The 26459-nt window shown below is 34.4% G+C and overlaps 1 long non-coding RNA gene across 2 annotated transcripts in view; it reads right to left on the bottom strand.

The window, feature by feature from the left end:
• The window catches only part of LOC145683323 (uncharacterized), a 324002-nt gene that overhangs the window by 228685 nt on the left and 68858 nt on the right, over nt 1-26459 (bottom strand). For both annotated transcript variants that reach the window (XR_014131042.1, XR_014131041.1), the window contains exon 2: nt 9807-9891. This is a non-coding gene — a long non-coding RNA (uncharacterized LOC145683323). The remainder of the gene's footprint in view (nt 1-9806; nt 9892-26459) is intronic.

Genomic DNA, 26459 nt, shown 5'->3' with positions numbered 1-26459 from the left:
TTGGACAAATACGTTCAGTAGGAAACCCATGTTTAATGTACATGTTAATTTTTTATGTTATGCGTGTAATAAATCATAGAGAAACTACAACTTTACAGTTATTGTGTTTCGATTCCTGGTTAGGGAGCGTTTGAAATATTAAATGTCCTCGATATATCTGTGTTCGCGTCCTTGTCGTAAAAGAGTACTGGAAATAACTGTTAAATGAGAATAACGGAATATAATAGAGATAAGTTAGGCAGATACTTTCGGTCGTCTTTTTTAATTGAAACTTGAATTCTCAGGACTATAGTGTTTTACCAAGACCATAATCAGTGTTCCATCGTTAACAAAATATTGGAATCGGAAACGTTTGCAATTTGCTACATAGACAAGTGTTTCTTGAGTCTTAATTAAAAGAGCAGTCTTAGGTTAATGGCTCGAGCATTCGTTTCTTCAGTGATGGGTCCGCGGTTCGATTCATTCCTAGGAAATCCAGAAAAAAATATAATTTACAATGTTGATATTTCTGATGTGTTATAACATGAAGAATATTCAATTTATCTCGTTCTTAAAAGTTAGAATTGAAAAACTTCCTTCATAAGGGACACACTAACATGACGTCACAGTCTATAATCGCAATTCGTACTGTGTGAAATTTAGCGTTTTTCGTAAACAAATTATTAATACAAAATGATAATCCTAAGGGCCTATTAAGAGTAATAAATCTGTCTCAAACGTTATTGTCCCATTGTAGAATTGTTTCTAAATTCTTCCAATCTTACTAGAAATAATAGTAATAGATTCGTTCGCCGTTTCCAACACGTTCCATGTATCCGTTCAACCAAAAATTTTTAAATATTAATTTAAAATATTAATGTAATTCATATATATATTCCAAAGTATTTTACACAAAGAAAAGGCGTAACCATGTATCCCAATGAAGACACATCCTACTTACCTTATCTTAAGGCATCCGACGGTTCAATTTTCATATTGTCCAGGAGCTGACATCCTCTTTTATCCCTTTTTTCTTCCAAAATATTTCTTGCAAGGCCATTCATCCATACAGAGGGTTCAGAAATTTTGTTTTCACTTTCTTAACTTCAATATGCTCATTTGCATTGTTGTAGGACGTAATATTGAGGTCTCATATATTCAATAATAATAATAATAATAATAATAATAATAATAATAATAATAATAATAATAATAATAATAGAAAAAAATCCGCATTGCATTAAAATCTGAAAAGCCGCCTATAGTGTTGGGCAAAAGTTAGAAAAGAAAAAGTTACAAAATAGTAAAGACTGAAGAAAAGTGTCAGGGACTATCACGATATACCGTCTGCATTTGTCCCCTCAAATAACTAAATATTAAACGGAAAGTTTCCAGACAAATTTCACGTACAAATTAGTGATACTAAACTCACAAGAGACATAAGAAAATTTGCTTTCAACTATTGGTTAAACCGGCTAAACTAGAGAAGACGTTGATTATGAGAATTAAAGAAGTATTTGAATCAAGAAAGTGGGAGGAAACGGAAACCGGAAAAAACCTACACACACGGTGTTTGTCCATTACAATACATACTAGGCAGGAGCTGGGTGGACCAGGGTGAACCACTAATTTCACATTTCAGTAATAATAATAATAATAATAATAATAATAATAATAATAATAATAATAATAATGGTATTAAATTTCTAAAGTTTGGCACAACTTGCTTAAAGGTAGAGATTTCCTGGAAGGGGTTCCGTACCGTCAAGACAAATGCCTGTAACTACCCAAATTGTAAAATAAAGCGTTCGACTAAAGTTTCATGTAAAAATTATTCTACTGTATGTTTTAAGTAAAATAACTGTTATAAAACTAACTCAATATCACGCAACAGTAAGGCATATAATAAACTAATTTTAAGGATATGGAGAAGTATTTATAAGAGCTTTGCTACAAAAATACCTACATAGACCGTAATTAAATGAACTCTGGAATGCAAAGTAACAAACTAGCCTATGAGATTCACTCTACAAAGCAAGTTTTACTTAAAGAATCGACATCCACTATTTCTAGACCCGAGACAAGACGAGAAATGTTAACGATACCTTTCGTCTCGTCCCGATTCTCATCTCCAAAGTGAGGCGATAATTTGAGTTAAACTTGTCCCGTCTGGAATGTAAAATGTTAATTCTCATGTTATTTTTCCTTTTTAAAATCGAAATGAAAAATTCCTCTCCTCGTTCCCAACTTTAAACAAAACCGCAATATTCTTTCTAAAAGGCACGTTCCTGCTTGTATTCGTAAGACCTGCGCGATAATTAGGTCCTACCTTTTAATATTGTACTAAATATTAATAATTATTAGTAGTTCGTTATTATTTATTATTCCTGAAGATTTGATAGTTCAAGTATTGAAAAGTCCGAATATTCAAGTATCTGAATATAATAACACGTATTTCATCGATGATCAATCGCCATCGAAAAACCTAAAGTAAAAAATGCCCGACGTGGATTCAAACTAAGAACCTCCAGATTACTGGTCAAGCGCATATTGTCGTACACCAACCACCAAGGAATAACATTACTTGTGTCAACAAACTTGTGGATAACGCAATATGTTAACAATTGCGAGAATCCAAATATCCAGCAAACTATACTTGATACGAAAAAAGCTTCCTGAAGCTTCCTGGATCAATTTCCAGATCATACAGTTGAACTAACTGCACTAATGCCAGAATTCCCATTTTATCAACCCTTTCGCTTTCAAGTTATATAGTGTTGCCAGATCTAGAAAATAAATATACTGACAGATATAGGGCCATTCCTACCATCTCCCACCAAACCTATAGGGCCATCTTACTAAACCAGTGTTTGAATTAAACTTCCAAACTAGAGAGGCATGTTTTTGATAAATATATGGTAAGAAAATACTTATTCCATGTAAAAATATCATGTTATTTCTGCGAGCCGTGCCGGGGATAAACTTTGACGAGAGGGAATTTCCCCGCCATCCCCCAACAATAATCACTAGAAGTAATGTGAAAAAGACAGAAACAACAGAAATATCACATTTCGAAGCAATAGGAAGTCTTATTCACTTTTCAGACCAGAAACAGAAGTTCATGTATTTGTGCGCGCCGCGTGTATGTTTTTGTGTCGCAAAATAAAGTCCTAAATCGATGCTGTAATAAATTTCCAATTTACAAAGTTTTTCTTTTTTAATGATGTTTAGAAACTAAAGAAGGCTTTAATTCTGAAAATCGATCTTGAATGATAATAAATCTCATGAAATGTATATTGCCCCAATCACTTTTTTTTTGATCCTGGAGATATTAACGCTCAACTTAGAATTCTCAATAAATGTAAAATCACTAAATATACAATTAATGTAATTCATAAATGTTGCGAGACTGCGAGAAGTATGGCGAGACTTCTCGTCCAAGACTTAACCGAGTCTTGTCTAGCGTCTCGTCTCACGTCTCGCATAAAATTTTCAGTCTCGTCTCGTGTCTCGTCTCGCAAATGCTCGCGGGACGGGACAAGACTTCTCGTGTCTCGCGTGCATCCCTACATATCACTACAGAAAAAGGAGGAAAATGAAAGGCACAATGAATGCTCAACCAAGTACTTAAGAACTTGTTAGGAAAATTATGGTATTATTAAATTCTGTCTTCATATATTTACACCCGAGTTAAGAAGAAATAATATTTTATCTAATTTTTCTCCACTTTGTGGTCCACATTAGTTTTCTTTCAACCAAGCACGTGTTGAAGTCCTTCTCAGTGTGAGAATTCACATAATTCTTTGCGTGCGAAAAACCAATGCGTTCATTCTATCTCTGTAGTTGGATATACAACTAAAACGTCATCCTGTCACAGGTTCTCCCTTTCATCTACTTACATAGCCTCTCAAATCGTTTGATGGTGCTATTCAGTGAGCAGATGAAAATTAGATCATCTGTAGCGAGCAAATTGCATGCATTTTAACCTTATGTTTAATTCTATTCATGACATGCAATCGCTGAAAATCTTTTTTGGTCGTACATCTATGCCTACAAAGAGCGAAGAGTAAAGCATTCACGCAATGCGCTTTCGGTAAAGTGTTATCTAGATAGTCCGTAAAATAGTGCTCTCATTCTTTAAATAATTAAAATAACAAATAAAAAATGAGAGTGTGTTAGTGTTTTTGAATGTGTGTCTGTGTGATTATGATAAACTAATTTCCAACCCAGCAACAGGGGTAATGTAAGTAAAAATTCTAAATGATTACCACTCCGTTCTGAGTAATAAATGTATGTTTCAATCTCTGGGCGTGTAGCTTTTTATTTTCTTGCGGCCTCTGCCTAGATCTAATAATAGTAATAATAATAATAATAATAATAATAATAATAATAATAATAATAATAATAATAATAATAATAATAATAATAATAATAATAATAATAGTATTTGAAGTATATCCGTGGTTATTCACGGAATAAAAGTGTAATCATTTTTAAGAAGTAATTGTCGTGGTACAGCAAAAACAGTTATTACGTCAGGGACCATAATTGGCCTTTGTGGTAGACAGCATCGTCTATGCTGATTTTCTTAGATTTTTCAACACCAGGAGTTTATGAAAATTATACGGTAGGCTGAAAATCTGAGGGCTATAATAATGATAATGATAATAATAATAATGGTAATAAAAATTTGGTAATATACTGGTGCTTTAGGGATCCTCAACTAAATCCTCTCCCACCCTTTCGTTCATTCGTCCTAAAACATGTTTTTCATTAAGTGAAATTATGTAATTAAACCAACTGTAACATTGTAAAATACAAAACCATAAGATTTCAATCAGTAATAGATATATATTCACTCTCGTGATTGGATTCGGGTTATTCTACTTCTAACTCACTAAGTTATAAAACACCGATAACTCTAAATCGCAAGAATCAAACGTGTATCAGAAGCGCTATAAGAATACCATTATATTAATTTCTTCAAGTCCAAAATTTATAATTTTTATCCGGCATTGTTAAATTTTATAATTAATTTATTCCATCATATTTTGAGTCAACCACTTTCCGGAGGAAAACGGAGTAGTTAGGTAGAAAGCGAGCGTGTCACTCGCTATTCAGATATTTCGATCTCCATAGGCAGTAAGCAGTAGAGATCCAACTCATCACTTTTACAAGTTCAGATAATGGAAGTTACTAACCATAAGTTTTTTACTCATTCATTTATTTAAACAAACCCATGCTACAATAGATTATCGGGAGATGAATACATTCTAATTTGGTCGTCAGCAAATAATCGGATCTTCATAATGGCTTAGCAGCTGGAAATAGTTAAAAATCAAACCATGACATGAGGACATGTATCGTAAAAAGAAAGAAAAACGAAAGAGAGGGAGTGCTGAAGAAAAATCTTACTTCTTGTTCCATACCCTCCACTTGCAAATGCAAAAGGTTCGGTGTCATCTCACATCATTTTCATCAAACGAGCACAAAACAGACAATTGTATGTGACAAACAAGTAATCGCGTAGCTTTATTTCTATTTCAAACGTCATGTTAAACAAAAGTATTGAGATTACAGTTTTCGTTTTACATGAAAAGAGAAAATGTCAGCTGGAAAAAAATGACATTTAGAGTTTACCCTGGAAAAATTCGTATAACAAGTTTAATCTTCACTACACCTGTTTCAATAACAGTGTTCGCTTTTTCGCTACTTTCATACAGAAAAGCAATAACCATTGTCAATTTGTTTAATTCCTTCAGTGCTATGATCACCTAAATTGTATCTAAAATAAACATTTCCATTTTCAACGCCTTTGCAAGGCAGTCATGTGCCAATTACTACAATGTCAGGTAGGCATGCACCATTCACGCAAAAAAAAAAAAAAAAAAAAAAAAAAAAATACAGAATTCAAAATCATAAACATCGTAAAACGTTAACCGTAAATATTGGTTCTTTTCACAGAAATTGTAATTGTGAATAATAATAATAATAATATCACTACAGTTGCGCTTCCCAAATAATAACATTTATATGTACGGTCACAGAATGCTTCACAAATAGCGCTAGTGATCAAGGACCATGAAATGATTACAAGAATGGGAGCACAAAAATACATATATTATTCAGACGACCTCTAAACACTATTTAGTCATTTCTCAGTTTTTCATTATTATTTTATAACTCTGTTCACACCATACAAGTAATATAGACACTATATATACAGTAATATACACAATAGCGCTAGTGATCAATGAGAATTATTAATATTAAAATTGCAAAACATACTCTAAATATAATATCCACGGTCTCTACACAATATCTAGTCGTTCCTTCCCTTCCTCAATATTATTTTATACCACACAGAATACTACACCAGTCTCTTTTCGCACCATACTAGTAATATAGGAACTCTTTCCTCCCCTTTCTCAATATTATTTTATAACTATGTTTACACCATAATACTAATGTAATCCCAATATAGAGTAATAAACGACTTTATTGACTTCTACTTTTGTTATATTACTAGAGAACATAAAAATGATAGTATCATTTCATCAGAAAGAGGGGTGATATCCCACGTATAAAATACATTTTTTCGACTTTCTCTATCACTAATACGATATGAACATTAGCATCATACGAGGAAAAATACACAAAAATTCTGGTTTACACAAGCGGATTGAAAAGTTCGAAACACATCATACTATATACACACATCACACACCACATCACATCATCACATCATCACACATCAAACATCATCATACTATATTTATGCAAATGCGCATGAATATAAGAAACTGGCTGTAAAATGGGAAAACAGAAAAGAATGGAGTAATGTTTTGAAGGATTATTAACATTTAGAAACAAAATCGGTAAGAAAATTAACAGTGAAAATAGATTTCAAAACCCATAGATATCTGATATAGGCACATGTTAAAGTAAACATATTAACAAACAGCGTTCAATGTACAAATTATATGAACGGGCACAAATTTTCTAACATTCTAACATTGAGAACATATATAAACCGGGATGTTTCAACATTTGTTATATAATGCATGAACGAGAGATGTAAAGGAAAACATTAATGTCTTTCTTATAAGTAGTTTTATTGAAGTTTTGCAAAAGAGAATATTATAGGTTCAAAAAGCTAGGGAAATTCGTAATAGATCAGATTCAAGAGCAAGGTAGAAGCATGAGAGATCTGGAAAATAATAATAATGGAACATATTATTGATGTTAACATGCAATGAAATTCATAGACGTTTCAGTGGTAATTAGCATCATTTAAATTCGAATGAGAAGAATAATATTCTTCGATGTCATGTGCTACAATTATACACATATTAAATGAACTTCCTTTGCAGATCAGTACCAAAGTGAGAGAAATATGCGAAACATTATAATCACTCAATTTTGTTTCATGTTTCATACTAAACCATGAATATTTTAAAGGCCTCTATATTAAGTAAAATTACTTTTTCCATTCATAACTAACATTTTCCCTCGTTTCGCTCGGTAATCTATGAAATGAATAAGATATATTGTTAATATTTACTTGTTTTATTTATTTATTTATTTACACGAGGTTTCAGATACAGCGCTAGGCCATTTTACACTGAAACATTTTAAACATTTTATAACAATTTATTTACAATTTGAGGTGAAGATGTACAACACAACAGCGACATTACAAAAATAGTTAATTAATAGATGATATGAAAGTATACTCACTTAAAGAACGTCCAAAGTTTCTGGTAACTGGTTATTGGTGCTGACAACTCGGTTTAGAAGAGACCTTTGGACAATATTAACTCTCGCTGCTCGATTGTAAAACAGATTACTAGACCGTGCTGTTCTAGCGGGAACGCGAAAATTTATCTGACTTAAATACTGTTCACATGATATGTGACCATTTTCACTTTCTTGCAAAAATATTAGATCAGAAATTTTGTTTCTCAGTAGGGGATGTTTGATATTGAGGGATCTTAAAACGTAAATTTTTGGAAGTGTTCGTAGGTCAGGCACCCGGTAGGATAAAATGGCTTAAAAGAAATTCATTACGGAATTTAATTTTTTAATGAGTAAGGCAGGCCATAGACTGGATAGGAGAACAGTAGTCAATAGTAGGAGCAACATATGACTAGTAGAACAATGTTAAGGAATTAGGAATTTTTATGTCAGTGAAGCGATAAAGGAGTCCCAGTTTTCTCATAGCAGTACAAGATATTGTGCTTATATGATCCTCAAAAGTAAGCTTACTGTCAATAATAACACCAAGATCTTTGAAAGAGGAGACGGGGCTTATAATCTTACGGCCAATTTTGTAAATGTGTTTTCTAGGTTTCTTTTAAGAGAAATCGTAGGAGAAGCACATCTTTTAATGCTTAAGCTAAGTTCCCAAGAGTTACGCAAATTGGCAAGAATGGAAGAATCGTGTTGAAGAGTTATCGCGTCGTACACGGATTGAACTTGTCTGTTGGGTTTGCAGTCATGAACGAATAAAAGAATATTGGTGGAGCTTTTTGTGAACAAAGAAGGCAGATAATACATGTATAATAGGAAGAGAAATGGTCCCAGGGCACTGCTTTGAGGAACTCCAGAAGTTACGGGAATAAAATCAGAAAAGTAACCTGAAAGTGAAACTCGTTGTGTCCTATTAATGAGATAGGTTTAAAGAAGATTAAGTAATTTACCATGCACATTGAATCTAGAATTAAGTTTGTATACAAGAAGATAGTGTGGAAAGGAATTGAAAGCCTTAGCTAGGTCCAAATACAAAATGTCGAGTTGAGAATTTACTGCGATTCTGTCCAGAGCATCGTAGAGAAGAAAACTTAAATTAGTAACACAAGATTTTCCTGGCAACAAGCCATGTTCTGAGGAGTTTATAAATGGAACAACAAATTGAAATATCCTGTTTTTGATTATCTTTTGACAAAAGAGTGAGAGACGTGATAATAAAGAAATAGGTCGATATGAGAAAACATCATTTATATTCTTACTAAACTTATGAATAAAAGTGATATTAGCTCTATTCCAACAGGTGGGAAAGACACTTTCTACAAAACAGCGATTTAATAAATTCGAAAGGTTTTGAGAAAGTGAATTGGGAACGCTGCGTAGGAAGCAAGTGTAAATACCTTCTGGCCCTAAGACGCGCTGCTGGGTCTATGTCAAAATGGTATTAGTACAAGACTAAGATTCAGAATAAACAGAGTTAAGAAGGAGAGGGAAAGAAGGAGAAGTGGGATGGGATGAAGCAAAGCTACTATCAAAATATGCATTAAAAACCTTAGACTTTTTCATTTGCACATGCATTTTAGTAGGTCAGTTCAGTCGGTATAGAGAACTATTTGTTTATTAGTGTCTAGAAACGCTTAGGAATATTACTTGTATCAAGGCTGTTCATGAAGTAACTCAAAATTAAAAATCCATATTCAAATTTAACTTGCTTTGTAACATTAAACATTATTTGGACAACCATACACAAGTAAGTGCTTATATGTTACGCAAAACAAAAAAAGTAAAACAAATAGATATAATTTAGCTTGTCTTCCCTAATTACAGCTTTCAGTAAATTGATGTTCATTTTCAAGTTAGTGTTCATGTTAGTTACATCGGTTTGAAATTACTTAAAATTTGAAAAGTATCATTAAGCTATTAAGGTCTCTATTCGTAGTTGCAGCAACAAGTTTGATTAAAAATATATATTGATATTAAATAAATTTATTTTGTCTCTAACGACGACTTGTTCCTTAGATTATAAAAGCTATATAAGATGATTGTAAAAACGGACAGGATTGTAAAAACGCACTTACCCTCAATATGAGGAACACATATCGTCAAGTAGAAAATGCTGAGGAGCACAGCAACTGTTTTAAATACTTCCATTTGTTACGCCAACTAGAAGTAAAATATGACATCCACACTGTTATATACACATATAAGGATATTGTTTTTAAATCTACGATACGTTTTAAGGATATTTGTAAAGTTTTATATATAATGTTCCATTTGTTTCTTATGGAACAAACTATCTAAACATTTTCACTACCTACATTTTCAACAGTTTGATTTAACACTACCTTATCAGAATTAATAGTTTGATCGTCATTTTGTCAAACACGTACGAACATTTAGTTTCTAGCTTAAACTTGAATTCATTTGTTATATTTTTTTAAATTGTTAGGTTAAATGATTCCATCTGCAGAAAAGAATCAATGGGTTATATCTTAAAATAAAATATAAATTCTGCTATTTAAACATGTGGCTTAACATTTATCTTGTTTCACACTTACTTTACGACGATACAGACGGTATATCAGGATAATGACTATATTTTGATCAGAAATATTTATAGTAAGTTCTGTGAAATTTTAGGTGTCATTAACAGGTTTATTTCCATGAATATATCATAATCAATCTATACTTAGCATAATGTTTCCAGAACTAAATTTATTTATTGAACAAATTCCCAGGAAGAGCATAACTTTGCCATTATACACAGCAATATGTTGACAAAAGAAAAAAAAACAACTAAAATAACATCAAAACAAAAAAACAGTGTCAAAAATGCTGTAAGAGTAATATTATTTCGCCAGAAATAACTTAATTGCTGTTCCTGATACCGGCTAGTTGAAAAAAATCGACATTAGTTAGTAAATGATTATAACAATTCGCTAGTCTGTAAAACTAAAGATCTCTGTATAATTGCCAACCTGGAGTGGGCAAGATGGAAAAGGTAAGTATTCTGGCTTATGTGGAAAGAGACATGTAAAGTTAGTTCCTGAAGTAATGTTTAGTAATGTTTCCGTTCTGAAATTTCGATTAACTATTTTACGATGAAATTTCAGGTCAGAGATACTTTTGCGTATTCCCTGGGTATTAGGATGGCGCAAAGGTTCATCCTTAGATAATATTCGACGTGCAAGAGCACGAAACTAGAGTACAGAAATAAAGAAATTGAGATTTGAGCCAAGTTTGACGAGATGTGTATTTGGTGCTATGGCCTATATGCGAGAGCAATGTTCGTTTGGGTACTATTATAGTTATAGGAAAGTTGCTTATGAAGAAAGTGTGCTTAGTTCAGTAAATCGATAATGAAGCCTCAACATGCGCATGGAATTCTTGTAGATTGGGATGTTGTTTTTAGGGAATGTGAATTTCGAATCAAAGATGACATCACAATCACTGTGATTGGAAGGAATTGTAAAAGGGAAAACAATTATACGTTATGTGGAGGGAACAGTAATTTTTTACAAAGCAACTCTAATTACAATTTCTTACTGCTCATTTTCAAGTGCAAGATTTTACACCAGCCTATAAGATAATCCATGCTTTCCTGTAACACAATTGATTCATGGAGACACGAGATTCTCTGTATAATTTACGGTAGACTACGGCAGAAGGACACTAGGATTAAGTGATAAGTTCGAGCAAAGATCATCCATATATAGGGAAAATAGCATGAACCCAAGTACACTCCCTTGAGATCATGAGGTGCGAATTAAAGTCGCCCCGGAAAAAATAACTCTCTCTTTACTGTCCTTCACGTAACTGGGGATTAAAGAGAGATATTTACCAAGTACATGCTGTTCCATAAAGAATAGCAGCACTCTTTTATTGCTGTTTTCAGGAAAAAATTCTAAGTCCAAAATCGGCTATCTTCGGAAGAAAGGGAACCAGGTTGGAACCTACAAACCAACATTTCAATCGGGAAAAGATATGCAGTTGTGTATTTTTTCTTTTAAATATAATAATACTTGTTATGAAGTGTAGACAAAAAGCAATATTGATTGAAATATGGTACTCAATGATGCATTATTTCGAAACATTAATCTCAGTATATGCTTAATACGTATAGGAAATAAAAAATAATAAATATAAAATATAATTTAGATATGTAAAATATCCTTTGCGTATGCAAATGACTGATAAATGTTAAGACATAGAACATATTTCTCGCCTACTTATTGAAAAAATCAAAATTGTACAAAAACAGCGCTTTCAGTGAATAAGAATTTCATTGTCTTGTACGTCCGCTATACATCGCAAGAAGAAAATTACCAAAAGTGCATGTATGAGCTTAGTAGTAAGCTGTTGGATTTCAAATCGTAATGTCAAGAGTTCGATTTCCAATTGCTTCATTCGTTTTTTATGAAATTATTTTTTCCCTAATGTACGAAAAATTATATAAAATAATTACATTAAGCCTCGTCAGTTGGATATATATATATATATATATATATATATATATATATATATATATATATATATATATATATATATATAATATATATATAACATTTGTAACATAAAATATTACAACTGAGATACGTGTTGACAGTACTCCTGTATTATAAAAGAGAATGTTCAATATAAATTAAGGAATTATTGTAATAGCAAAGAATATCTTATGAAGTATATTTATTTGCTCCTGTTATATAGAGTGTACTTCACAACACTCTCATAACAGCATATTATTTACGTTCTTGAAATATATTCTTATAGGAATAAAAAGGTGTATAAACAGACAATCAAAAGTCGGATAGTGGTTACAGACGAACAAATTTTCCCGATACCCCTAAGAGACTTAAATTCTTTTACAACGGAGAGTCTTTACATAGAGTTTCAGTTTAAATCTCTGATATGCTTTTCTATATGCATCTCTCACCGTCTCGCTTTGTGTGTGTTTGTGTGTATGTAAGTGTTTCGCAATATTCCGATTTTAGTGCAACAGTTGCAACATATATAAGTATCATTGTCATCGAGTACCTGAAATTCAAAGACGTGTTTCTTCATATTGGGTTTATATTTTCATGTTAGATCAGAGGCAGCAGCTAATTTTATGTTAGTAGTATTGCACAAATGTCGGATACAAGGTGTGGTTTACTGCTATAAATATTTTCAGAAATATGTATGTAGCTCTGAAAAGTGTTGTTTTGGCGGGTTTAGGTGGATATATTAATACTGTGGCCAAGACCTTTCTGAATTTATTACACGCATGGAAACTATTCAATTTGTGACAAATCTATCTTTCCCCTACCTCCAGTTCTGTCTCTCAAACAAGGTCTGACATGTCATCGCGAGTTTTTGGTCTACCTGACTGAGACCAACTCTCGCTTAGAGTACGCTTCACCTCTGCCCACATATTTAGTAGGGATGGCCATATCCGGATAACTTTTTATTCGGATATCGGATAGAAACTTATCCGGATTTGCAATATCCAGATGACGGATAACAAAACGGATAACGGATAACGGATAATATCCGGATAGCGGATACCGGATAATATCCGGATAACGGATAATATCCGGATAACGGATGACGGATATCCGGATAACGGATAATATCCAGATAACGGATAATATCCGGATAACGGATGACGGATAATATCCGGATAACGGATGACGGATAATTCCGGATAACGGATGACGGATATCCGGATAACGGGTAATATCCGGATGGCGGATAATATCCGGATAACGGATATATCCGGATGACGGATAATATCCGGATATCGATATATCCGGATGACGGATAATATCCGGATATCGATATATCCGGATGGCGGATAATATCCGGATAATGGATTTATCCGGATGATGGATAAAATTCAAATAACGGATAATATCCGGGTAGTAGAACATTCGGATAGCGGATAATATACGGATGAAGGATAAAGGATAATATCCAGATAACGTATATGGTTTTAAAAAGATGATATGGGAGAGGGACATATCAGTCTATTCTGCTCATGGAGGTATTAAAACCTTCGGGCAATGAGTTTTACCTTTGAAAGGCATTGCTTCTTAAAATGTTTCCTAGTAACTTCTAATTTTCATATGTTGTTGTTGTGTGGCACGGTGGGTCAGTGGTAGAGCGCTTCCTCTGGTGCGTGAGGTCCTCATTGTTTCGATCCCCGGCCAATTAATTTTGTGGTGGAAAAGATCGTGTCCGTGGGTTTTCTCAGGGTACTCCCGTTTTGTCCCACTTTTCATTCCACGAGTTCTTCTATTATCATTCACTTGCTCTAATCATCTCCCTTAGCCTAACGAGCATAATTGTGCGACGTTAAACTCAAAGATTTTATTTATTTTTCTTATGTTGTTCTGAGATTTTGACAAAGAAGATGGGAAAGTATCCCGCATCTGGTATGTTCCGCACGAGTAGACTATATATAGTTTTATTTTAAGTAAACTTTTAAAACTTCCAACTCAATCAACATTTGTGTGTGGCCGTTTAACCTCGGAAACCTTATCCAAGTGTTACGAAATTTCGAATCTTTCTTCAACTTTCCGTAACAACCCCATTTATGGGTCTACATTTCCCAGTCATAAGAATTTTAATATCAGTAAAGTCAATTCCACTCCACAATAAAATATGTAAAAATTATTCGATTTTGATTTTTGATAAAACATTGTATCACGTATTTTTGGGCGTCAACATAATTCCCATCAGTTTGTTGCAAAGACAAAAAAGGTCCAAAGTAGGTAATATCCACTCAAATTTGGAAGCTTCCTCATTTAAATTATATGATAAAAATTTCTAATAATTCTCACCAAATTCTTCTAATTATGACAAATGATAAAGGATTCTGTTCTGATGCAGCATGCCGCATATTTTCTTTAATGCGTATCAGTCATCCCACTATTTAAGGTTAAAGTCTCTCAAAAATATAAGAGTAAACTCCCAAATTAAAATTAAAATATGTTTCACGATAAATTTCATTTAAAAAAGAATACAATTTTACTTTGAAGAAATATGGAACATATAGGCGCTACTATTTCTTTTAACCTCCTGAGACCTGACCATTTATTTGTCAAGAACTTTTGATGAACTTTTGTGTATTAGGTATCAATAGACCCAATAGTACATCTTTAAAAACAATTTTATCATACTGCTTTCCTATTGATCGGTAATGAGTCGAATTGTATGCCGTACTTTGGATCTCAAATTGCTATGTATTGCTTACAATACACAATTAAAATTTTATATTTCCCTTCGTAATATAAGCATAAAATATGTAAATCATTAAACTTGAAATTTACTTCACCATGTTTTATTTTCTGAGAAATTATTCAATCAATTCTTCTGGATCAGATGCGTCCATAATCCCAATTGTCTTCTTTTTGCCTTCAGCAGACAATAGAGCCACCTGTAGGTAAAAACAAAAACCAGCTACCTTTTCTGCAGTAATTTCGAGACTTCCCGAATACAATAACCGAGATTCGGGCATGTTCTTAAATATTCTTAGCCATGACAGGTGTTCGAAAAACGTATTGTATGCAATACGCAGGGTCTCAAAGGTTGTTTAATGATTTCCATTGCATGAAGATAATGTTAATAACGAATAACAGGATATCTTATACTTAAACATGTTCCTCGAGAACTTTCGTAAAATATTTGATTTTGATGGACTATGGATTATGTTTCTGGGGCTTTAAATTCATCCTGAATAAATGTTTTTGTAAAAATCAGTGAAGAATAATAGAGTACTTCTTCTTCCCGCGATCTATACCTACGTATTATTATATAAAATAGTAGAAGTTGGTAACTTCTCTATTCAGGGCTGGAAACTTCCCGAACAGCAGGCTAAGTAGAAATGCGATTATAGTGGAAATCTTCTATTTAACATTTCTATTTCTAATTTTACCTGGCAGTAGTTTTTTTTTTTTTATTTTTTACGGGGTAATAACAAAGAACAGTTTGAGGTCATAACTGGAAAGAGACAGCTTAATGATTTAATGCTTATTAACACGAATGGTCCATTATAAAAGGATTTAGTCTAACCTCATCAAAATGCGGCTCTGAAATTCACCCAACACCCAAGCCTCTTTAAATTCAGTAGCTATGGTCAAATGTTCCCACTTTGACTTAACTTCACTCATCCTTAAACTCATGCCATCAATCGGATTCACACTGATTCAACCTCACACTCACATCTTCCTCTCGGCATTACCTTCACTCAACCTCACGTTTACATGCCAATCTGTTCTAATGCTTACTGGACCTCACATTCACAGCATCACTTCGAAAATTCACATAATGCTCACTCGCCTTTAAGTCGACAATTGATATCTCAGTCCGACATCATACTTGCTCAACTTCACCTCATAAAAATCCGACATCACGCTGACTTCATTTCAAGGATACTTATACTTAACCTAGTACTCACATAATTATTGGGTTGCGATTGAAATAAGAGAAGGATTAACGAGTAGAGAGAGAGTTAATTTCCCCAATTTCGTTTTTCTTTATTTATGTAATATAAAAAGAAAAAAATGGAATGAAATATTTCAGTTTAGCGTTCCACAATTATGCCCTTTAGGCTTCGTTACCCTTTTTTTTTTTTTTTTTTGAACTGGACACTACTCATTACAGAACAAAGCTCTAATACTGAATCCCGCAGCCCAGAGAAGAGAATCAATTCATCCAGTTTTATGAAAGCATTTTAACGACAACGTTTCTTAAAAAATACCCGGTTTTCAGGAAATATCGCATATTATTTCCTTTACGCTTCTCAATGAGATTTACTGCTCATGGTTGATATCACTGAAGGGAAAGGGTACAAAGTCACTCCAACAATAAATTCATAGTAATTCACATCAATACTACTACAAATAATAATAATAATAATAATAATAATAATAATAATAATAATAATAATAATATTATTATTATTATTATTATTTGGAAGGTAAAGAATTACTGGTGTTTGTTGAATTCGCAGCTGGTAGATCTTGCATTTTAGTCTCATAGAGAATCGGTGCAAAATTAGGATGGTAACTTCAATCAACAAACCAGCTAACATTTTAAAAAATCCTATCTGGTTCATCACTTTTTTTAATATACGTGATAAAGGTTAAATTTTCCATAAAATTAAAATAATCAAAGTAAAATATATTCACTAGGGAGGACAATGTGATACCAATATCAATAATATAAAAATTATATTTTCTTTATATAGCAGGGATTTCTTTTTCTCTGCTTTCGCATTTCCGCGTGCATTTATTGTCCGCCGTTTTAAGTGTAAAAAGGATTAGGGAAAAGTGGGATCCCTATTTACCCTAAAATCTTATAATTTATATGTCATGACTGGACACTGGATGAGATATTGAAGCTAAATAATGCAATAGGCAATTGATGAAAGGTAAGACAATGAAAATGTCAAAAATCCGCTCGCTTGTACAATGCGGAGCGTCAGTACCTTCTTTATTTTGTATTTACCTAACCTATATATTTTTTTCAAAAAAAATGAATTGATTTGAAGATGGAAACAAGAATATATTATAAACATTCAAATACGTAATACGATCAGTAAACGACAGTATCCATAATTCCTCCCACTTGTTTAAATTTTATCCTCGCAATCAATCAGAATGAGAACTACATTTTTATGATGATTACCGGCACCTTTCATTGCGTCAATAAAAGCACTGCCTGGGATTATCCTCAGCCAGTGATAAGAATTTCTATAGCGGAAAAATATATAAATAAACAAACAAATATTCAGCTTTCTATATAGACATAAGATATGAAGATGGCAGAATATAATAAGCCACTTTTGTCCATTTTCTGCTTCTCGCTCCGGTGGTTGGTAATATGAAGGTCTATGTGGTGGAAAACTTTATAAAGTCTTACCGTTATTTTTTTTAAAAATGCTTATTTAGCTGTGCAGATAGACTTATTTTTCGTTTTCACTGGTGTATCGAAAGTATTTTAATTTAATGCATAAGGTTGAAGTTCCCTTGAATGTTCAACTATACATCTTGTGTATGCCATCCTTTATAGAACTTATTTGTTTCATACCTTCATCCTCACTTTTAATTTCTAAATCTTAAAATTTCTACTTTTATACGCAGGAGCGCCTGCAGGGCTTTCTTCCAAGGGGTGGCAAAGGATCGATTTCAAGGGAAGGGGCAAAGACTGACACCCAAGCACAGGCACGAATGCACACACATACTGCATTCACGAATGCACACGTATATGCGTTCACATAATACATTATACAACATAACATTTATTAAGCATTATCCTCATTAACTACAGTAAACAAACTATAATACAGTAGTATTAAATATAAAATATATTAAATATTATGTAGTATGCGAGAAAAGATTAGTATTATTTGACATGTATTTACAGGAACTAACACCCTTCGAAATTCCCGGGAGGAAGGGGCAACTGTATATTTGATCCTCTTTGCCGGGAGCTATAGCTATGTCTCTATTATAGATCTGTAGAAATAACCAATTATCTTTATGACAATTTTTATAACTGTAAGATTTTGTTCTCGCCACTTTAATGTGTTTTACATACATTAGAGTATATGCAAATTTTCCTGCATACTACTGATTTTGGTCAGAAAACAACACTACATTTAATTTTTTAGAAGATCCCCTCATTAGGAATATAATATACTGATAGGATGTTCACACCTGCTAGAAAGCTCCGTGGTTTCACGGCATGTGAGTTTGGGATAGCACACTTTTGATACACGGAATCTGGGGTTCAATATCAGGTGGAGTGTTGAAATTGGAAGCATTATGACGGTTCGGATTCCACCTTAAAATTTAAGTCCATGTCTCATATAGTCTTGGGAGTCCGCGTTGTCTCAGTGGTATTTACCCCTGGTGCATGGGGTCCTTGGTTCGATTCCCGCTCGCGCCAAGTGATCTTTGTGGTGGACAAACACCGTGTGCGTGGTTTTTCCCGGGGTTCTCCCGTTTCCTCCCACTTCCTTCATTCCACTATTTACTTCATTTTCATCATCACCGTCTCCTTTAGCCTAGCCGGCATAACCGTTGGACGTAAAACAAAGATTTCATTTCATTTTATATAGCCTTGGTGCTGAAGCGAGCTTTAAACTCAAATCCAACCAACCAAATAAACTAACTTGTCTCAATTTTAGATGTGCAAGTCTTACTGTTGAAAGGGAAGTGAATAGGAAGAAGTCTTTTTGAAGATAGAAGCCTCAAATTAGTAGAAAGAAAACAGAATTCTCCTTAAACGGAGAAGGAAATTTGGAAGTAAATATTACGAGAAGAACAATTTAATGAAGTTATTTTTTTAATTAGGTTCAACTGTTTCCAAGAATTTTGATTGAGATTTGGCAATAACGCACAGGATGCAAAAAGGATGTCGAAATCGTTTCGTGTGACTGCAGAATCACATTAAAGAACAAAGGGGTGGTTTATAAAACAGTGGTTATGCCAGCAATGATATACGGAGCAAAAGCTTGATTAATAAAGAAGGCACAGGAAAACAAATAGAATGTTACCGAAATAAAAATGTTGCGCTGAACATGTGATGGAATAAGAAGAGACAGACTGATGAGTGATAGAGTAAGAGGAGCAACCAAATGTATATACATATCTAAGAAGATCCAGGAAAATAGATTGCATTAGAATGGCTAACTAATGAAAAGAACAAACGACTATGTAGTTAGAGGAGCGATGGCAATGGAAGTGGATAGAAAGAGAGGTAAAGAGACACTAAGAATGAAATGAATGGACATGATTAAGAATTACTTCTGGTGGGAGGATTCCGGGACAGACTTTATAGAGAAAACTTAAGAGAAACGTCGAAAAGATTGAGAGAAAGAATACTAACTTAATTAAAACTTTATAACACAGGCTTCTCGCAAGTTTACGATTTCTATGGACTAATAGCTACAACATTTATTTTTGCAATATAGTCTGAGATTAGACTCTCATTAGAACAAGATCCAGACTCCGATCTATCGAGTACTTTGAATCGGATCCCATAATAAAGATTTAGCTGGAATCAATGGCGAACGCAAGGAAGGCTCGAGGTTTAATTCCTCTTGAGTAAGATGTAATGCAGGAATTTACATTATTAGCGTTTAACGAAAAAAAAATGTCGAAAGATGAGAAGTCTACTAATCGACAAAATGATATGGGTGAGTGTAAATCCTCATGCGTAGTTTCCGATAAACCCGGGGAAACTAATTTGTTTGTAAACCTACAAATGCATGTTGTATAGAAACAGTAATCTATTAAGAAGTTCAGCTCTAGGTTACGATGTATTTGAAAGCGTATGTGTGAAAATATTAACTGTACCTATATCAACGGCTCGGCTACCACTGAGAGATCTTACAGCAGAACAACACCACTCAGAAAACGACTTGGAGTCTCATCATCGGACTACAATGCATGGGGATTTGTGTTGAAGGAGAAAATGATTGTAAGTAAAGGATTTTTAATTCAGTTTCTTGAACAATATGCACCTAAAAGGTAGAGTCGGAGCAGTAACGTTTAAATAAGGAGAGCCTTTGCTACAATTATTGCATAATTTTTTAATAAGCAAAACGGTGCTACATTTAATAATCTGGTACAGACGTAAATCGTCTGGTATTAAATCTAATATGATCAGACGTTTGCAATAAAATGTAGATAATCATATAACTTCTAGATATAATAAGTTGTAAATAGTTTCATGACTCATTACTCTAATTCGAAAAAAATGAAACGAAATCTTTGAGTTTTACGTACCACAGTTATGCCGGTTAGGCACAAGGAGACGGTGATGATGAGTAATGAATGGAATGGTGGAATGAAGAAAGAGGGAGGAAACGGGAGGACCCGAGAAAACCCACACACACGGTGTTTGTCCACCACGAAGTTCACTTGGCAGGGGCTGGGATCGAACCCGGGACCCCTAGCACCAGAGGTGAGATAAATGAACAAAAATCTCGCTTGATCTGAAAGGAAATGAGTTTGAGTGCATTAATCCTGTCCTTGATCAAACCCTGAGAACGTGACTCACTGGAATCATTATACTGCACATACCATTCATTCTCACTGAACTTTAGCTGTATGAGTAAACCGAGAACAAAAGTCTAGATGGATTCTGGTGTCTGTAGCTTTAGTTTCATACTAGCCTTTGGTTAGCTGGCGGCTCCGCCCCCAGAGCCCAGACTCCACGTTTGCTCGGCCTACGGCCTCGAATTTCTTGTGTATCAGCCTTTGCATCAAGAGTGAATTTCGTGTATTTGCTCTTTAATTACATTTCCTGAATTTGATCCACCTGAGGATTTCGCCCACTGACTCGGCCTACAGCCTCGCACCTGTTAAACCCACAATTCTATCAAACTCAAATTTCCTTTCATATTTTAACTATCTAAAAGATAAGATTTTGTATCCGAAGAAAATGTCCATTTCAATAATATGGGGATTTCTTCGCCCCTATTTAGACCCCTTAAAAACTAAGAATATTTAATTTTGGCATTTTTATGTGGGTTAGTCTTGGAAGGCTACAATCATGCCAAATTTCATCATTGTAATCCTGCTGGAAGTGTCTAAATATTTTGGGGTGTAGAAGATGTCCCATAGAAATAACATTGAGAATATTTTTTAGTTACCCATAAAACAACTCTACAGTTGTAAATTTGTACTTTTGACGCTTTACTTAGTTAACGCTAAGGAAAATGTACAAGCACACCGATTTTCAAGTATCTATTCCAAGTATCTAAAACATGAGATTATAGATCCCAAAAAGGGCTCATTTACATAACATAGGGGATTTCTTCATTCCCTTTTAGACCCCCTAAAATTAAAAAATATTCGTTTTTGGCAATTTTCCTGTGAGTTAGTCCCGAAAAGCTACAATCATGAAAAATTTCAACTTTCCACGTCAACTGGAAGTACCCCTCTATTTTATGTCAGTTCAAGTAGTTTTGTTTATAGTTAGGATTAGGTTAGGATTTTTTGTTAAAGGCGGATATATAACTAAATAACTTTGTTCCGACTTTCATTAGGTCATTTCTACCTCAAGAAACTGAAATAAATCTTTTCAGTTTTACGTCCCATTCATATACCGTGTATAATATATATGATGATGATGAGAATGAATACAATGGTGGAATGAAGAAAGTGGGAGGGAACGGGACAACCCAGGGAACACTCAAGAACACGATGTTTGTCCACCATAAAGCCTATTTGGCGCGAGATGGGATCAAACCAGAGTCCTCATGCACCAAAGATTTTATTTTATTCTATCTATACAAATTTCTGGGCATTACTCGTATCTATGGCTGTAAGCCCATAACATATTAGAGATCACATCTTTCGGCGAGCATAGTATCCGGGAAAGGAGGGAAGCGACCTGAGACCTGTACGTTAGGTATCATCCCGGCATTTGCCTGGTGTGAATGAGGAAAACCCCACTCAGGATGGCTGGCCCGGAAAAGTTGTTACATCTTTTCGATCGAGTGTCCCCACTGGAATCGAACCTCGGACCACTGCACCAAAGATTAGGATTTTATCACTTTCTAAAAGTTAACTGATTAATCGAACATTCCTCAGTAACTTTATTTCTGTAATTACCTCTATTGTACCTAATTTCACGCGACAGGGACACGAATACACGAATGTCGAAGACAGTTAAAATTTTACATATGCTTTCCCATCTGGAATCGAACCCAAGACTATGTGAACCATCACGCACTAGACTAGCAACTCGGGGTCCCATTTTTTCCACAAAAGTGTTCCATGGTCATAAATATGCTCACTTATGAAAAGAAAGTTTACGAACGAAAGGAATTTACTCCAGATAAAATCTACGACTTCCATCCAACTCTCAGATGACATCAAAGTGTCCCAATTCAATACAAAAGCTGTGAACTAAGCACCACCCATAACATTTCTTTCATTTGCGAAGATTTTGTTTGGCGATAAGGTGACACAAATCCACCACCCGCTGGAATTACTCGCTCTCCCCTCGCTCTCGCTATAGTGGTTGAAGGAACCGGGCGGTATGATAAGTGACATAAACTCTTGTTCTGCATTTGTAGTTTTACAACCCCTCATAGAGCTGGTAATGATTCATAAGGTCAAACAGGTTTCAAATGTTTCTTCGGATGTAGCAACAGCGGATGTATGGAGAACGAACACGGTTCGTCGCAACAGAGCTCAGTTCAATTCCCGGTAGGGACTCATGTAATTCGGAATGCACGTAATAAACTAATAGGATCTACTACTACTACTACTATTACTACTACTACTACTACTACTACTACTACTACTACTACTACTACTACTACTACTAATAATAATAATAATAATAATAATAGTAATAATAATAATAATTTGGTTTTACTATATACCTGTATTCCTAATTCTAATTTCCAATCTATCCAACACCTATTGGAGGCCGCGTTGGCTCAACGGTAGAGAGCTCACCTGTGTTGCGTGGGGTCTCTGACTCGATCCCAGATCTCATCAAGTGAGCTTTGTGTTTGACAAGCACTATGTGCGTGGACTGCCTATGAATTATGTTTGCTCCTACTTCCTGCATTCCAGTATTTCTTTTGTTATCATTCCCATCTGCCTTTTCTTTGCATAGGAGCATGAAGGTTGAACGTTAAACTCGAAGTGAATATTTGTAGTTCACGTGTTTTTTTGCTTTTGGTTTTAGTTTTTAGATACATGTGGGAAAAGAACTGACCACTATATCAACGCTCTGTGGCCTTTCCCTCTTTCCTAGTCGTTAGAAAGTGTGCCTCGTATGAAGAATAAAACTTCCTGTGAAAAAATAACTGGAACGCAAATTACGGTGGTTCATATCGTATCTGAAATTTTAGGTCCAAATGTAATACTGTATAATCTCTGTACACGGTACTGAAAAGACACGCTAAAGTTCAACTAGCAACAATCTCTCATCTACGGTGATAGTGACTCCACCAAACGACTTTAAGAGAGCCCACCTCAGAGCAACCTAGAGGCGGATCTAAAAGGCAAAAACTGGGGAGGGGAGGCAGCGAGAACCCAGCTTATGACATGTATATCATGAGCTTATTATAAACTTTCAAAAATATATAAACAATAAACAATAGCTTGATAATTTTTGCTTGATTATTTTTTCAAAAACTGGGGCTAGGCCCCCGGCCCCGGGATAGATCCGCCACTGGAGCAACATACTCAGACAGGAAATATCTATATTTACTTAAAAATGTGTTTAAAAATTTGCTCTGAATATCCAACCCAATAGGATAAAACACCCTCTATAGCCTAAATACAGACACATAAAGGTCAAACTATACAGGCTGTTCTGTTCATATGGATATTAAATATTTGCCATCACGTTCAATGCTAACATCACGCTCACAATTTACAACAAAGTGCGAGAAATTTCTTGTTTCGATTCTCGTCTTGAGATGGTTAATACCTATTTTTTAAGTTCGAGACGAGATGATATAATTAATCTCGAGGGGAACTCGAATTCACCCACGTCCTACATCTCAAACACTACTTTATTGTTACATGATTCATAGCATAAAACTAAAAATTGGTAAAGTGATTGCACGAACACTATGAAGATCATTTATCAATGTTTAAAGATGCACAAGTCCCATATAACTAACTAACTATAAGAAAATGATATTATTGAGATTATTTCAGGTTAGATGAAGTGGGACACATGTCTGCAATCAGGGACAGCGCTCCACTGTTTCTCTGGGTGGGCCAGATGTAGGCCATAGAACAGTAGTGGTAACTTAGCTTGTTTCGACTATTAACTAACTAACTCTATGGCCTATGGAACCCGCAAAACCGGAGGTTCAAAACCCCATTCACAAAAGCTCTCCACTGACTTTTATCCTTAGCCAATTGGATCCAATTTCTACTTTGTATTCCTGTCTCTGCGAAATCCATCTTAATATTGTCCTCCCATCTGCGCCTAGGTCTTCCTCTTTGGTCGTTTTCCGATTGGTCTTTGAGACAAGACTTTGAAAGCGTTTCTACTTTCTTCCATTCTAGCTACATAACCTGCCCACCTAAGCGTCCTAGACTTGATGACCCTAACAATGCTGGGTAAACCGTATAAATTATGTAGTTCCTCGTTATGAAGTTTTAGCCATTCCCCATTCCCGTTCCTCTTGGGTCCGAATATTCGTCTCAGGATCTTGTTCTCAAATACTTTCAGTCTATGTTCTTCCCTCAGAATAAGCGACCATGTTTCGCAACCATACAGAACAGCGGGCACGATTATCGTTTTATATATTTTCACCTTCAAATTCCTCGACAGAATTCGCGACGACAAGAGCTTTTGAACTGAATAGTAACACGAATCCCCTGATGCTTTTAGTCGACGTTTAATTTCTTCGTGAATATCATTTTTGTCTGTTAATATTGATCCTAGATATTTGAAAGTATCCACTTTAGCAAAAAGTATTATTTAATATTTTAACGTATTCATAATTTGCTGTACATAAACATTCATAAGTCTTATATAATATACTTTAATAATAAATATGGCTTAAATGTTGTTACCTAGATACATGTACTCTTCCTAAACGTGAACCTCTCTGACATGGAAAGATTCTGATAACTTCTAGATGAAAATAAGAAAGAAAATCAGGCCATAGAATTTAGTTGAGTTTGAGTTTAACGTCGCTTTCACCAGCGAGGGTATACGAGATGGAACCTACTGATTAACATGGAATCCGAACCACATGAACTCCCGCCGGGAATCTAACCCTGATTTCCCACGCGAAAGGTGCGTACGCTAACCGTTAGTCACGAATGAGCTTGATATAGTTTATGTATAAGTTTACGAAAACGAGAAAAGTTTATCTAGCATCGATACTAGATGAAAAAAATCTTTGAGAGTCGAGACAATACAACACTTTCACCAGACAAGACGAGAAAATCGTGCCAATACTACTAATTTTGTACTTACCTAATTAATCCGCCATTACACTTACTCTACCTCACACGCATTGTCATAATATCATTTCGACATTACGCTTACTTAGCGTCATGATTACAATATAACTAGAAAATCACACTCACAACACCCTTTCGAGCGACTTTACACTTACTCATCCTTACACTCACATCAATTCGACAATCGACATAACGCTTACAACACATTTTCGACCACACGATCACTTAACTTCATACTCACAACATTAACATCTATCACATTCGACCTCACACTTAGAACATCCTTTCGACATTACTCACACGACTTTATACTTATATCATGATCTTGACATCACGCTCAATAAACTCACGATCAGTTCGTGAGGTTGAGGTCACGTGCGCTTGGTATCAACGCTATTTGTATTGTTAGATGACATATTTACGAATAGACAATATATTTGTTAATTGATGGTGCTCATAAATGAGACGAGACAGAAAATATTTTCTCGTCTTCTCTTCTCGTCTCGAGACCCAGTATAGAACTGTTGTCTAGTCTCGATTTTCGGATCTTTTTCTCGTCTGGTCTCGATTTTTCTTGTCTCGTTTTGTAATTTATGTAGAAAATGTATGCTCTGTTGGTTTCTTAATTTAATAAAGAATTGATCAATAGCCTTTCGCTGCGCAAGAACTCCTCAAGAGTAAAATGTAACAACATTTAAATATGTTTATTATTACAGTATATTGTATACTGACTTGCATATCTTCAAACATTTATTAATGCTCTTCATTTTGTTCGTATAATCA

This window comes from Thermobia domestica, chromosome 4 (assembly GCF_964235325.1).
Source record: "Thermobia domestica chromosome 4, izTheDome1.hap1.1, whole genome shotgun sequence".
NCBI lineage: Eukaryota > Metazoa > Arthropoda > Insecta > Zygentoma > Lepismatidae > Thermobia > Thermobia domestica.
Note: the sequence above shows the minus strand (reverse complement) of the source record. Positions and strands in the feature narration are given on the sequence as shown.